The sequence below is a fragment of the Oryx dammah genome, unplaced genomic scaffold (genome assembly GCF_014754425.2).
Source record: "Oryx dammah isolate SB20612 unplaced genomic scaffold, SCBI_Odam_1.1 HiC_scaffold_19, whole genome shotgun sequence".
Taxonomy (NCBI): Eukaryota; Metazoa; Chordata; class Mammalia; order Artiodactyla; family Bovidae; genus Oryx; species Oryx dammah.
Genome location: NW_024070203.1, coordinates 76,241,162 through 76,257,304, shown reverse-complemented (window position 1 = coordinate 76,257,304; position 16,143 = coordinate 76,241,162). Strand labels below are relative to the sequence as shown.

Here is a 16,143-nt window from a genome sequence, read left to right as displayed (position 1 = left end):
TGGACTGGTTGGATCTCCTTGCGGTCCAAGGGACTCTCAAGAGTCTTCTCCAACACCACAGCTCAAAAGCATCACTTCTTCAGCACTCAGCTTTCTTTATGGTCCAACTCTCACATCCATACATGACCACAGGAAAAACCATAGCCTTGACTAGATGGACCTTAGTCGGCAAAGTAATGTCTCTGCTTTTGAATTTGCTATCTAGGTTGGTCATAACTTTCCTTCCAAGGAGTAAGCGTCTTTTAATTTCATGGCTGCAATCACCATCTGCAGTGATTTTGGAGCCCAAAAAAATAAAGTCTGACACTGTTTCCACTGTTTCCCCATCTGTTTCCCATGAAGTGATGGGACCGGATGCCATGATCTTCGTTTTCTGAATGTTGAGCTTTAAGCCAACTTTTTCATCTCCACTTTCACTTTCATCAAGAGGCTTTTTAGTTCCTCTTCACTTTCTGCCATAAGGGTGGTGTCACCTGCATATCTGAGGTTATTGAGATTTCTCCCGGCAATCTTGATTCCAGCTTGTGCTTCTTCTAGCCCAGCGTTTCTCATGATATACTCTGCATAGAAGTTAAATAAGCAGGGTGACAATATACAGCCTTGATGTACTCCTTTTTCTATTTTTTGGAAAAATAGAAACTAGTCTGTTGTTCCATGTCCAGTTCTAACTGTTGCTTCCTGACCTGCATATAGGTTTCTCAAGAGGCAAGTCAGGGGGTCTGGTATTCCCATCTCTTTCAGAATTGTCCGGAGTTTATTGTGATCCACACAGTCAAAGGCGTTGGCATAGTCAATAAAGCAGAAATAGATGTTTTTCTAGAATTCTCTTGCTTTTTCAACGATCCAGCAGATGTTGGCAATTTGATCTCTAGTTCCTCTGCCTTTTCTAAAATTAAGAATACTTATAAGCTAATTAATCTTGCTTTTACACATCCATTTAAATATATGCATGATATGTGTGGTACATGTGAAACTGTATACTAAATAAAGTATGTGAGCGAGTGAGTGAAAGTCATTCAGTCCTTTGAAAGCTGCAAAAAGTCACTGACTCTTTGCGACTCCATGGACTGTAGCCTGCCAGGCTCCTCTCCATGGAATCCTTTAGGCCAGAATACTGGAGTGGGTAGCCGTTCCTTCTCCAGATCTTCCCAACCCAGGGATCGAACCCAGGTCTCCCACATTGCAGGCAGATTCTTTACTGTCTGAGCCAAAAATACTGGAGTGGGTAGTCAATCCCTTCTCTAGGGGATCTTCTTGACCCAGGAATTGAACCTGGGTCCCTTGTATTGCAGATGGAGTTTTTACCAGCTGAGCTACCAGCGAAACCCTAAATAAACTGTAAATATAGTCAGAAATTGTGAAGGTTTTGAGCTCTACCCCATTTGCAAGTTAACAGCTTAGCCTGCCAGAGTCTCTTGCATGTTTATAGAACATATGGGAGTGCTGGATCAGAGGTGAAGGACAGTTTATTACCTACAACAGTATGTCTGCATATGTGCCAGCTCTCCAAGCCTCTGTTCCCTTAAGGGTGATGAAGAGAGCCAGGTGATGCTTAAACACATAGTGAGTTACATTACAAGATTGGAAACCTGAACTTAGGGAAACTGACTCTTTTGAAATGGGAGATTAGCATGCCTGCCCTTTGTAGAGAGACACTGTCTCTGTCTTCCATAGCTGTTTGCTATGTATATGAACTTGAAAAGATAATCTTGAGCAAAGATAATACCTTTTTTCTAAGATATGTGGGAATGTGATAGACCTATGGAGGAGTATTTCCTAAGAGACATATACTCTAAAGGGCCTCTATGAGGGCAACACTTTTCATCTAATCAAGGAATCAACAAACCATAGCCTGCCCATCAAATGCGGCCTACCACCTGATTTTGTAAATAAAAATTTATTGGAACACAGACATACTCATTTAGATACTATTTACATACTGCAATGTTGTTGTTCAGTTGCTAAACCATACCTGACTCTTTGCAACCCCATGGACTGCAGCACACCAGGCCTCCCTGCCATCACCAATTCCCAGAGCTTGCTCAAACTCATGTCCATAGAGTCAGTGATGTCATCCAATGATCTCATCCTTTTTCATCCCCTTCTCCTTCTGCCTTCAATCTTTCCCAGCATCACGGTCTTTTCCAGTGAGTTCGCTCTTCACATCAGGTGACCAAAGTATTGGAGTTTCCGCTTCAGCATCAGTCCTTCCAGTGAATATTCAGGGTTGGTTTCCTTTAGGATTGACTGATTTGATCTCCTTGCTGTCCAGAGTCTTCTCCAGCACCACAATTTGAAAGCATCAGTTCTTTGGTGCTCATCTTTCTTTATGGTATCCATACATGACTATCGGAAAAACCATAATTTTGAATGCACAGATCTCTGTCAGCAAAGTGATGTCTCTGCTTTTTAATATGCTGTCTAGGTTGGTCATAAGCTTTTCTTCCAAGGAGCCAGCATCTTTTAATTTCATGGCTGCAGTCACTGTCTGCAATAATTTTGGAACCCAAGAAAAGGAAGTCTGTCAGAGTTTCCTTTCTTCCCCCATCTATTTGCCATGAAGTGATGGGATCCTACTAGTTTTTTGAATTTTGAGTTTTAAGCCAACTTTTTCACTCTCCTCTTTCACCTTCATCAAGAGGCTCTTTAGTTCCTCTTTGCTTTCTGCCATTAGAGTGGTATCATCTGCATATCTGAGATTATTGATACTTCTCCCAGAAATCTTGCTGCCAGCTTATGATTCATCCAGCCCCGCATTTCATATGATGTACTCTACATATAAGTTAAATAAGCAGGGTGACAGTATACAGCCTTGACCTACTCCTTTCCCAATTTTAAACCAGTCTGTTGTTCTATGTCTGGTTCTAACTCTTGCTTCTTGACCTACATACAGGCTTCTCAAGAGGCAGGTAAGGTGGTCTGTTATTCCCTTTTCTTTAAGAATTTTCCACAGTTTGTTGTGATCCACCTGCTGCAGCAGGCAGTCAAGTAGTTGCAACACAGAACATATAATGTAGAAAGCCTCCAGTGTTTGCCATCATCTATTTAGCCTTTTATAGAACAGTTTTGTTAACCTTTTGATCTAAACGTTTAACTTTATGACAAGCCTTCATAAGACATTTCAGGCTTGTTTTTGGTTCTAAACTATTTGCATTTTTTTTCAGTTATTCTGTGATCCCAATTGACTTCTTCCCAATTATTAAAGATTATTGTCTCTGTTGGAAAAGGAAATGGCAGCCCACTCCAGTATTCTTGCTGAGAAAATCCCATGGACAAAGGAGCCTGGTGGCCTATAGTTCATGAGGTTGCAAAGAGTCAGACATGACTGAGTGAGCACACTCTGCACTATAGTTTTTCTTATTAAAAAAGGGCTGTTAAGAACAATCATCAATCATTACTGTATTCTTACATCTTTTAGTTTTAAAAGCAGTCTTATAGCAGAGTATCACTGTACAGGTTTGTAAGCATTGCTTATTTGTCAGGTTGCATACTTTTGAACCTCTGACACAACCAGGTAACTAACATATGGGAATTAGTGTAAAGAAGTGAATGAGCTCCCTGGGTTCTAGAATCCTACACTCCCAGCTCTGTAGCTTTTGATTGAGAACCTTAGCAAGTTGTTCAACCCTTCATTTTCCTCATCTGTAAAATGGGTATACTCTTCTAACTTAATTACCATTCAGATTGAATAAAATAATGAAAATCTTGGCACACAGTATGCGCTTTAAAATATAAACTCTCTTCCTAAAATGTAAAGTAAAAAATCAAGTCCTATATTTATATATCACTTTAGAATTTTAAAGAGCTAGAGTAGCCTTATTCTTCATTCCTCCTTATTCCAAATCTTCCGATTTGTTACCAGTAAGATTATTGAGGCTCACATTAGTTATGTTACTTCAACTCAAGGTGACAGAACTAGTTTGCAACCGAATTTAGGTTAGAATTAAGTCCCCCTGAGTCTAGCTAGTCTGTTTCTTGGTTCTCTGTTCTTTGCAGCCAGTTAAGCTGACTGTGCTCTTTTCCCCATGGGGGCCCAGTGTGCAATGGCTGCAAACAGGAGCCTCCTTGGTAGTGTATGCAACCTGTTGCCTGTATATGTTGCCCTAAGGGACCTTGGAAACAACTCTTTCTAGTGGGCATTCATGACTGGCCTGCTGTCCCCAGTCTGTCCCTGGGTTGGGAAGATCCCCTGGAGAAGGAAATGGCAACCCACTCCAGTACCCTTGCCTGGAAAATCTCACGGACAAAGGAGCCTGGTAGGCTACAGTCCATGGGGTGGCAAAGACTCGGATACGACTGAGAAACCACTCAGAAGGTCAGAGTCCCAATTAATGTTTTTTATAATAGACCATGTACATTTGACTATTCCATACAGTGAGTGAAATACCTGAACAATTAGAGCTGAGACTAGAACACAATAGTGAGTTTACAGTTTGTAGCCTCATTAAAAGGAAACCATAAAATAGTAAAGTTGCCCTTGGTCCAACCTTAGTTTTGACTCAGAAGTTCTTAATATATTTTTATTATTTGTCTTTGTGGAAAATATATTGAAAGATGTCATATTACACACCTGCATTTGCTTGAAACTTGGTAGCTTGATAAATTGATAAGATAACTGGGTCATATGTTAAGGTTTTTGAAAAACCAACCCAAACATAGATCCTAATAAAAGAATGTTACACATTTCCTTTTAAAGGCTAAAAAAGTATTTCTCAGGACTCTTAAATTACTATATTCTGATACCAAGGGAAAATAAAATCTGGACTTAGAGTCTTGTTTGTACTTGGAGGGTTTTCCGGACAGGAAGGTAGTCTTGATGCAGTGCAGTAAGCCAGAATACCAGTGGGGCATTACAGGTGAAAAATCTGCAGCTGTACCCCTTCACCACAATGTATTACAACTGTATGCTGGAATATTTCCTGTACAGAAATGGGGTTTGGTTAACTTTGTTTCCCAAGAGTAGATCACATTAAAATGTTATAAAATCATGATTTCCTGCATTTGAATACTTGTGGTTTCTCAACTGGTTCCAATATTTTAAGGTTTTCTTTTTGGGGGTATGACTTCTATTAGTTGAAAATGTATAGAAGCTTTTCTTTTCCTTCTTCAAAATCAACTAAATAGCAGATACATATAAAAACTGGTATTATAAGCTAAAAAATTTTTATATTACATATATATTTGTATTTTATGTCATTATTAAATGCTAGGTTTATATGTTGAAGTAGAAGCACAAAAAACTGACATACCATTATCAGGATACATTTTATTTTTAACTCAATTTTATTTTAATTAACTATTGAAAAGTATCTCTACTCAGGTGCTTTTGTGTAATGAATATGTTTCTCTTCTTATGAATAATTGATTGTAGAGTGTTCTTCATGTTTAAAAGGACAGTTAAGTCCAGTAATAATCATAAATAGAAACCACTTCAGCATTTATAGAGGCAAAGCTGGTTTTTTAGCTTGCTATGGTTTTAATGTTTATATTGCTATTTATTTATCCTAATTTCTATAATAACATGTTCAGTTCAGTTCAGTTCAGTCGCGTCTGACTCTTTGCGACCCCATGAATCACAGCACGCCAGGCCTCCCTGTCCATCACCAACTCCCGGAGTTCACTCAGACTCATGTCCATCGAGTCAGTGATGCCATCCAGCCATCTCATCCGCTGTCATTCCCTCCTCCTCCTGCCCCCAATCCCTCCCAGCATCAGTCTTTTCCAGTGAGTCAACTCTTCACATGAGGTGGCCAAAGTACTGGAGTTTCAGCTTTAGCATCATTCCTTCCAAAGAAATCCCAAGGTTGATCTCCTTCAGAATGGACTGGTTGGATCTCAGATGTCCATTTATCCTACTTTCTATAATATATAAAAATTATTCTAATTTATGTAATAATACAATGTTTTATGCATTATCTCTTTCAATCACCCATCAGTCCACTATTTTTTTTTTCTTTTTCTCTTTTTTTTTTGATTCTGGTTCAATCCACTGTTTTATGCTTTGACCTTGCATTCTCTATTTTAACTATCCACTTACCTACTCTCTAGTCATCAATTTAAAACTCTTTAATCTATCTGCCTCTAATTTTTCTAGTGCATTCCACACTGGGGAATATATTTGGTCTTATCACCAAATATATTGACCTTGTGATAAATGTAGTGTATCCTTTTACTTGCTTAATGAGATAAGATAACTTTCTGTTAAAAAATAAGGGTTTCACAACAATTAACTGTTTCAAAAGTTATCAACTAGGAAAGTTCCAGTTTGAAAAGCCCTTTTCCCACCCAGGGGTGTAGGTCAGAAAGAAAGTAATGCTCAAAATTCTCCAAGCCAGGCTTCAGCAATACGTGAACCATGAACTACCAGATATTCAAGCTGGTTTTAGAAAAGGCGGAGGAGCCAGAGATCAAATTGCCAACATCTGCTGGATCATCGAAAAAGCAAGAGAGTTCCAGAAAAACATCTATTTCTGCTTTATTGACTATGCCAAAGCCTTTGACTGTGTGGATCACAATAAACTCTGGACAATTCTGAAAGAGATGGGAATGCCAGAGCACCTGACCTGCCTCTTGAGAAACCTATATGCAGGTCAGGAAGCAACAGTTAGAACTGGACATGGAACAACAGACTGGTTCCAAATAGGAAAAGGAGTATGTCAAGGCTGTATATTGTCACCCTGCTTATTTAACTTCTATGCAGAGTATATCATGAGAAATGCTGGGCTGGAAGAAGCACAAGCTGGAATCAAGCTTGCCAGGAAAAATATCAATAACCTCAGATGACACCACCCTTATGGCAGAAAGTGAAGAGGAACTTAAAAGCCTCTTGATAAAAGTGAAAGAGGACAGTGAAAAAGTTGGCTTAAAGCTCAACATTCAGAAAACGAAGATCATGGCATCTGGTCCCATCACTTCCTGTCAAATAGATGGGGAAACAGTGGAAACAGTGGCTGACTTTATTTTTGGGGGCTTGAAATGCACTGCAGATAGTGATTGCAGCCATGAAATTAAAAGACGCTTACTCCTTGGAAGGAAAATTATGACCAACCTAGACATCATATTGAAAAGCAGAGACATTACTTTGCCAACTAAGGTCCATCTAGTCAAGGCTATGGTTTTTCCTGTGGTCATGTATGGATGTGAGAGTTGGACTGTGAAGAAAGCTGAGTGCTGAAGAATGGATGCTTTTGAGCTGTGGTGTTGGAGAAGACTCTTGAGAGTCCCTTGGACTGCAAGGAGATCCAACCAGTCCATCCTAAAGGAGATCAGGCCTGGGTGTTCACTGGAAGGACTGATGCTGAAGCTGAAACTCCAATACTTTGGCCACCTCATGCGATGAGTTGACTCATTGGAAAAGACTCTGATGGTGGGAGGGATTGGGGGCAGGAGGAGAAGGAGACGACAGAGGATGAGATGTCTGGTTGGCATCACCGACTCGATGGACGTGAGTCTGAGTGAACTCCGGGAGTTGGTGATGGACAGGGAGGCCTGGCATGCTGCGATTCATGGGGTCGCAAAGAGTCGGAGATGACTGAGCAACTGAACTGAACTGAACTGAACTGATACTTGAGGCAGCAGATAACAGAAAACTTGTAAGCTAAACAAAAGGCTCAACGGGAAGAACTGGGGGATGAGATGTCCACACAGACTTCAAAAGTTCCAGCAGATTCCTGGGAAACTAGGAGGATTTGTCTAAGCCCAGGTCTCTGCACTTAACCCAGGCTCTGCACATGCCAAGAATGACCTAAGAAGGCCTGTGCTCTCACTCTGGATGCCCTTAAGGCTCTGTATCAGCAGGAAGGGAAGGTCAAGGCAGAGTTGAAAGCATGCCGTAACAGGCACGCAGAACCGCTTGCAAGAGACTAGACGTGGTTATTGTTTCCAGGCCTTTAAGGAAGTCTCTGTCTAATCACTAACTGATCATTAAGCTCATCAAGTAGAGATTTCAGTGGCCACATGACAGACAGACTTTTTAGAATTAATTCATAAATGTTAGTAACAACAACAAAATGAGTACAAATAATGACAAGCCCTAGAGGAAGAGAATCTGATTTCCACAGTTGCCATTATTTATTAAGAATATAATAATAGTAAAATAGTTAATAATATTCATTGATATAATAAAAATTTCTATCATTTAAAATGCCCAGTTTCCAACAAAGAAGTATGCACTCTGCAAAGAAACAAGAAAGTATGCCCCAAATACAGAGGAAGAAAGCAACCAGTAGTAACTGTCCCTCAGACGCCCAGATGTCGTCCTTACTAGACAAAGACTTGAACTGTCTATTTTGAGCATGTTCAAAAAAGCCTAAAGAAAGCCTTGTATAAAGGACTAAAGAGAAATATGAGAATGATGTCTCCCCAAATAGAGAGTATCAATTTTAAAAGAAAAGATAGAAATTGTAAAGGAAAAAAAATGAAATCCCAGAGTTGTAAAGTGTAAGTGAAATTAAAAATTTGCTGGAGGTGCTCAATAACAGATTTGAGCAGGCAGAAGAAAGAAGGAGTAAGTTTAAAGATAAGTCCACTGAGATGATTGAGTGTAGAGAACAGAAAGAAAAAAGGATGAAAACAAATGACCAGAGCCTTAGAGACTGTGGAATGCCATCAAGTTTATCAATATGTGCATCATGGGAGGCCTGGAAGGAAAGGAGAGAAAGGAGAATAAAGACAGTTTGAAAATCTAATGGCCAAACACTTCCCAAATTTAATTTAAAACATCAGTCTGCACATCCAGGAAGTTTAGTGAACTTAGACAAAACTCAAAGATTTCTGTACCAAACAAACCTTGACTGCAACTGGAGAGAAGTGACTTATCACATATAAGGGATCTCACTAAGAGTAACAGCTGGTTTCTCATCAGCAACCATGGAGACCAGAGGAAGAGAGAGAACATATTCAAAGTACTGAAAGCAAAAGGCTGCTAAAGAGAAAATGATTGCCAAGTTAAGTGACTATAAACACTGGGATAAATTGTAAGGGCCAAAATGTATTCTGCGTTCAGATTTCTTTCTAAGAATCCACTGTAAAGAAACTGCAACTGGAAATTGTAAATGATTCACTATAGGGTCTGTTTTTCTTCTTTAACCTAAAGGTAGTTAGTTTAAAGAGCAAAGGATTTGTAGGCAAAATGTCTGCCACTTACTAAGTGTGTAACCTTGAACATATTACCTAACTTCTGTAAGCTACAGTTCACTTATCTGTAAAATGGGAATAATGTATTCCGTGCTAAGATAATATACAAAAAGAAAAAACTTTGTAAATTGTAAAAGGTTATTTTTCTACCACAGCTTTCATCAGTATTTTTGTTACTGGGGCTTCCCTGGTAGCACAGACAATAAAGAATCTGCCCACCATGTGGGAGACCTAAGTTTGATCCCTGGGTTGGGAAGATCCCCTGGAGAAGGAAATGGCAACCTACTCCAGTATTCTTACCTGGAAAATTCTATGAACGGAGGAGCCTGGAGGGCTACATTCCATTGGGTCACAGAATTGGACATGACTGAGCAACTAACATACGACCAAAAGCATGAGTAATGATGGGAAAAGCAAACTGTTTTAGCCCCATTATGCTTTCCTGTTAATTGGTATCCCAGGAAATCTGGATATGTGGTGGAAGGAATGATAAAAATGGTATCCTCTGTTGTAACCAAGCCTTAATAACTTCCTCCTGAATGGCAGCTCCAGCTTTGTGCTCACTAACCAGCCCTACACAGTCAGCTAAGCTCTCTATCTTGTCATAAGATAATGGAAAGGACAGTTGAATCAGACTGATAGATTATTTCACTTGCTAATACTTGCTAATACTACCATCTCTTTAATATGTACATAATTACAGGGAATGCACTTCCTCTGTATCCTTTTCTTAGGTTGATTGGTGGCACTGAGTGGGCAAAGGGGCAATGAATGGGTCCAGCTTTAGCAACCCCTGGACAAAGAATTCAGAACTGTTTATCTATGAGGACAGATGGGCAGTTGCTACCCTCCTAATAGTCTTGGCAGTACTATTAACTAATAAAAAAACAAATTAAGTGCCAAAATATTCTTTGTACCAAAAATATTTTTAAATAGCCAACACACATGCAAATCTTCCCAAGTTAGCCATCAAATGGAAACAAATTGTGGAATCATATTTTAAATGCAAGAATACATGTGCTTTTACCAACTGGCAGATATACAACCTAAAATATATTTCTATGCAAAGACCACATATGCTTAGAGTACAGTTTATTATGTATGGCTGGCTAATTTTTTAGGTCCTGTCAAATAATGGATAGGAAAACAAAATGTAATAAAAATATATATAATCTTGACAGTCATTTGAAATGTACCATGTGTTACATGTGCAATGTTTTCCAGTGAAACCAATTTACTCGTTCCCACTTCCCATGACTCAGTACTAGATATTTAGGCTCTCTAAATTATTTTTTGGCAACCAAACGTTCTTGGAATAGTCATCTTTCCTTCAAGTTATTCAGTGCAAGCATTAATAATAAATCCTCAGTTTTGATATGTAACTAAAGACCGTTCACATCATCTCTTTCAAAGCTAAAAGCACAAAATAAAGCTCTTTTAAATAGATCACACAAAATAGACCACAGATTTATTCCTGAGAATAGTTGTTGTTTAGTCACTAAGTTGTGTCCAACTTTTTTGCAACCCTATGGACTGTATACTTTCCAGGCTCCTCTGTCCATGGGAGTTTCCAGGCAAGAATATAAGAGTGGGTTGCCATTTCCTTCTCCAGGAGATCTTCTCAACCCAGGGATCCAATCCACATCTCCTGCATTGGCAGGCAGGTTCTTTACCCCTGAGCCACCAGGGAATAATTGCTGCCATATGAAGCACAGTGTGACCACATTAGATTTTTAGTTTAATTATGTTACTTCTAACCTGGAGATTAGCAATGTCTACTTCCAGCTAAATGGTAAAGGAAGATTAGTAAGCAAATGAAAAGTTTGGTAAAATTGGATGTGATCACAAAATAATTTGAAGGGAGAGCTCAATATATAAAACAAGACCTATTTAGAGTAGAAAACTGTAAACAAAAAATGATTGTTGTTTTTTCAGCACCTATCTTCATTTGTAAATTTTAAAATTATTTACTGAGCATATACCATGTGCAGACTCTGTGCCGTGAGTTTATTGGAGAAATAGCTACCAGGCCTCAGGAAGGAGCAATAAGTTACTCCTGAAGTCATAACCATTGTCCCTACCTCCTAAGTGAGATCTCAGTTCAAACTCATGCCTCACTTCTCTCTTTCCTACTCACTCCCTGAACTGAGATTTCTCCCCCGCTTGTCTGGATTCTTGTCAAGAAGCCCTTAGAAGAAATAGAGTAGCCATCATAGTCAACAAAAGAGTCCGAAATGCAGTACTTGGATGCAGTCTCAAAAACGACAGAATGATTTCTGTTCTTTTCCAAGGCAAACCATTCAATATCACAGTAATCCAAGTCTATGCTCCAAGCAGGAATGCTGAAGAAGCTGAAGTTGAACAGTTCTATGAAGACCTACAAGACCTTCTAGAATTAACACCCCCAAAAGATGTCCTTTTTGTTACAGGGTACTGGAATGCAAAAGTAGGAAGTGAAGAAGCACCTGGAGTAACAGGCAAATTTGCCCTTGGAGTACAGAATGAAGCAGGGCAAAATAGAGTTCTGCCAAGGGATGCACTGGTCATAGCAAACCCCTCTTCCAAAAACCTAAGAGAAGACTCTACACATGGACATCACCAGATGGCCAACACCGAAATCAGATTGATTATATTCTTTGCAGCCAAAGATAGAGAAACTCTATACAGTCAGCAAAAACAAGACTGGGAGCTGACTGTGAAACAGATCATGAGTTCCTTATTGCCAAATTCAGACTTAAATTGAAGAAAGTAGGGAAAACCACTAGACCATTCAGGTATGACCTAAATCAAATCCTTAACAATTATACAGTGGAAATGAAAAATAGATTTAAGGGACTAGATCTAATAGATGGAGTGCCTGATGAACTATGAGCGGAGGTTCATGACATTGTACAGGAGACAGGGATCAAGACCATCCCCAAGAAAAAGAAATGCAAAAAGGCAAAATGGCTGTCTGAGGAGACCTTACAAATAGCTGTGAAAAGAAGAGAAGCAAAAAGCAAAGGAGAAAAGGAAAGATATACCCATTTGAATGCAGGGTTCCAAAGAATAGCAATAAGAAGGCCTTCCTCAGTGATCAGTACAAAGAAATAGAGGAAAACAATAGAATCGGAAAGCCTAGAGATCTCTTCAAGAAAATTAAAGATACTAAGGGAATATTTCATGCAAAGATGCGCTCGATAAAGGACAGAAATGGTATGGACCTAATAGAAGCAGAAGATATTAAGAAGAGGTGGCAAGAATACCCAGAAGAACTGTCCAAAAAAATCTTCCTGACCCAGATAATCACAATGGTGTGATCAGTCACCTAGAGCCAGACATCCTGGAATGTGAGGTCAAGTGGGCCTTAGGAAGGATCACTAAGAACAAAGCTAGTGGAGGTGATGGAATTCCAGTTGAGCTATTTCAAATCCTGAAAGATGATGCTGTGAAGGTGCTGCACTCAATATGCCAACAAATTTGGAAAACTCAGCAGTGGCCACAGGACTGGAAAAGGTCAGTTTTCATTCCAATCCCAAAGAAAGACAATGTAAAACAATGCTCAAACTACTGCACAATTGCACTCATCTCACATGCTAGTAAAGTAATGCTCAAAATTCTCCAAGCCAGGCTTCAGCAATACATGAACCGTGAACTTCCAGATGTTCAAGCTGGTTTTCGAAAAGGCAGAGGAACCAGAGATCAAATTGCCAACACCACTGGATCATGGAAAAAGCAAGAGAGTTCCAGAAAAACATCTATTTCTGCTTTATTGACTATGCCAAAGCCTTTCACTGTATGGATCACAAATAAACTGGAAAATTCTGAAAAAGATGGGAATACCAGACCACCTGACCTGCCTCTTGAGAAACCTGTAAACAGGTCAGGAAGCAACAGTTAGAACTGGACATGGAACAACAGACTGGTTCCAAATAGGAAAAGGAGTATGTCAAGGCTGTATATTGTCACCCTGCTTATTTAACTTCTATGCAGAGTACATCATGAGAAATGCTGGGCTGGAAGAAGTACAAGCTGGAATCAAGATTACAGAGAGAAATATCAATAACCTCAGATATGCAGATGACACCACCCTTATCGCAGAAAGTGAGGAAGTAAAGAGTCTCTTGATGAAATTGAAAGAGGAAAGTGAAAAGGTCGGCTTAAAGCTCAAAATTCACAAAACTAAGATCATGGCATCTGGTCCCATCACTTCATGGCAAATAGATGGAGAAACAGTAGAAACAGTGGCAGGCTATTTTGGGGGACTCCAAAATCACTGCTTTTGAACTGTGGTGTTGGAGAAGACTCTTGAGAGTTCCTTGGACTGCAAGGAGATCCAACCAGTCCATTCTAAAGGAGATCAGCCCTGGGATTTCTTTGGAAGGAATGATGCTAAAGCTGAAACTCCAGTACTTTGGCTACCTCATGTGAAGAGTTGACTCATTGGAAAAGACTCTGATGGTGGGGGGGGAGTTGGGGGCAGGAGGAAAAGGGGATGACAGAGGATGAGATGGCTAGATGGCATCACCGACTCGATGGACATGAGTTTGAGTGAACTCTGGGAGTTGGTGATAGACAGGGAGGCCTGGTGTGCTGCGATTCATGGGGTTGCAAAGAGTTGCACATGACTGAGCGACTGAACTGAACTGACTGTCTGGAGGCTGATCTGTATCCCTTTTTTCCTGCTCTTCCCAAACCTCCTTCCTCCTCTGCTTCCCAGACTTTTCCATTGTGCCCCCTGGAACACTTGCTCAATGACTAGTGAACTTTGATAAACTTCAGCCTCCTCTTCAAGAATTTCCTCTCCTCCTTCTTCTTAAATGAAATTCTGCTGTCCTCTGGGACTCTGTACAGCACTGTAACCCACTGAGGTGTAAGCAGTTTATTCTCCCACATCACTTTGCCTCGGGCTCAGGAGATAAAGTGATCTGCTCTTCACCTGTGTCACATGCCTGCACTCTTCGCCCCTCCTGTAAAAACCTCCTGCTTCTTGGATACTTGTCGCACGCGATTGTATCCTCCTCACCCCTCTCTGTTGTTGCCACCTGCTGACTATTTGGTCATTCTCCCTCATCCTCAGAAGTCTTCAGCCCGTGGCGTCTGGCCTTTTTCTTCACAGCTGTCAGCATCCATGTGAAAGAGCCAGCCAGACCCCAGCTTGAGCTCCTCACTCTAGTGCTCTCCTCCTCTGCTCCATCTAAGTACTCACTCCCACACACCAGCCCTGGAACTTGTCAACATCCCAAACTGCCCCTCCTCCTAAATCATTCATTCCAGCATCCTAATCTTACTAGCAATCTTTATGTCTCTCCAGTCTGCTCACTCGGCAAGCCCCACCACCGTCATTCGGTAAACTTTTATGTATAGAAACTCAACAGTTCTCTGCTTTCTCGCTGTCCATCAGCTTTCTCTGTTTTCACATCCCTTTCTAAACAGTTTATATTCTTAATTCATCATTTAAAACACCTTCTTGAGAATAAGTACCATAAGCTTCTTTGCTGTCTTTCCATTGCATTCTCTTGATGAAAGAGGTTAAGCCTGGTTGAATCTACAGGTATGTATCAACACAGTTAACTCCCTCTCCCACATTCTAGAAGAGCCAACTCCATACTCAGGATTTCCACTTGGATCGCTCTTTGGTGCCTGCAACTCAACTTGTCCAAAAATGAACTTAGGTTCTCCCCTCCTCTACCCAATACAGACCACAAACCCACTCCCCAACAGGATGCATCGGTCTCACTCATACCAGTAAATGACATCAGCACCCATGCAGTTGCTTGGTCCAGAAACCTGGGAGTCATCCTTAAATCTTCCCTGTATAGTATCTAATCAGTCAACAAATTTTTATGTCTCAAGAATCTCCCACATACCACCAGCCATACCATAAGCCATCTAGTTTGTAGCACAGACCACTGTCCTAACCTCTTAATTATCTGTTCATATTCTTGCTCATCTCATTCTCTTCTAAACACACTCTCTACACAGTATCCAGAAGCTTTTAAAAATATAAATTTGACTTTAAGCATTATTCCTTTGCTTAAAACCCTTCAAAGTTATCTCATAGGCATTAAGATAAAGTCTAGAATCCTTATCATGGACTAAAATAATTTTGTTTTTATTACTTACTTTTCGCCAATGAAGGAAGTAGGACTCAGTGTCATTAAATAAGGTGCTCAAGGTCTCAGAGTGGTGATTAAGGGTCATGGCCAGAATTTTACCCAATGAAATACCAAGATTTTTTTTCTTTTTATGATGAAGAAATTTTAAAAATAAAGATTATATTTATATGGTTTATAAATTTGTGGCTCAATATGTATTTTAGTAGACAGATGACTAAAATTACCTTTAAAATGTTTAATTGTACTAAGTATTGTTGTCAGCTTTTCTTTTGAGGTTTTCAAGACAAAACTGTTCTTAAAATGGTGGAAAGAAGTCATATATGACTTTTGTAAATGCACTTATAGACACACAATTTTAAATATTTTCAACAGAGTTTCATTTGGAAGTTTCATTTATTAACACCCCTTTATTAACCAAGGAAAATAGGGGGTATAAAGGAAAATCCTGATGAACATACAGCACAGATTTTAGGATGTATGTCTATAGTAGTTCTCTACTGTTTTCTAATTTTGAGAGTTGCCTGGAATGTTGCAATTGAAGTATGTAACCACAGAGCCAGCCTCACACAAAATTGTGAACAAAATAAAATTTTTCTTTGGCTTTCTTCCAAATCTCTCTTTTTGAACTTTCACAATTTCTCCTTCCCTAAGCCCCAATGTTGGTACAGTTCACTTTCATTCCCCTTAAATTACCTAATGGCTTCCGACAATGGTTCCCAGCTTGGTTTGCCTTTTATTATGGATCTATTCCAACTCCCTCCTATACATCAAAACTTAGTAGTACTTTTCTCTTAATGTCTCACTCTGCTTTCCAGTGTGACAGCCAATTTTCATAAGCTATTATACATTAATTTTAATGGGGAACTTCTGGAGACAATACCAGAAACACGTCTTTTTTCCATCCCATCCC

The 16,143-nt window shown here is 39.7% G+C and overlaps 1 protein-coding gene and 1 non-coding gene across 3 annotated transcripts in view; both read left to right on the top strand.

The window, feature by feature from the left end:
• VPS13B (vacuolar protein sorting 13 homolog B) overlaps positions 1 to 16,143 on the top strand; it is a 772,631-nt gene that overhangs the window by 640,571 nt on the left and 115,917 nt on the right. The gene's annotated exons all lie outside the window — the stretch shown is intronic.
• Positions 3,991 to 4,125, top strand: LOC120879168. Its single transcript, XR_005724733.1, has one exon. It is a non-coding gene; the product is annotated as a small nucleolar RNA SNORA70 (small nucleolar RNA).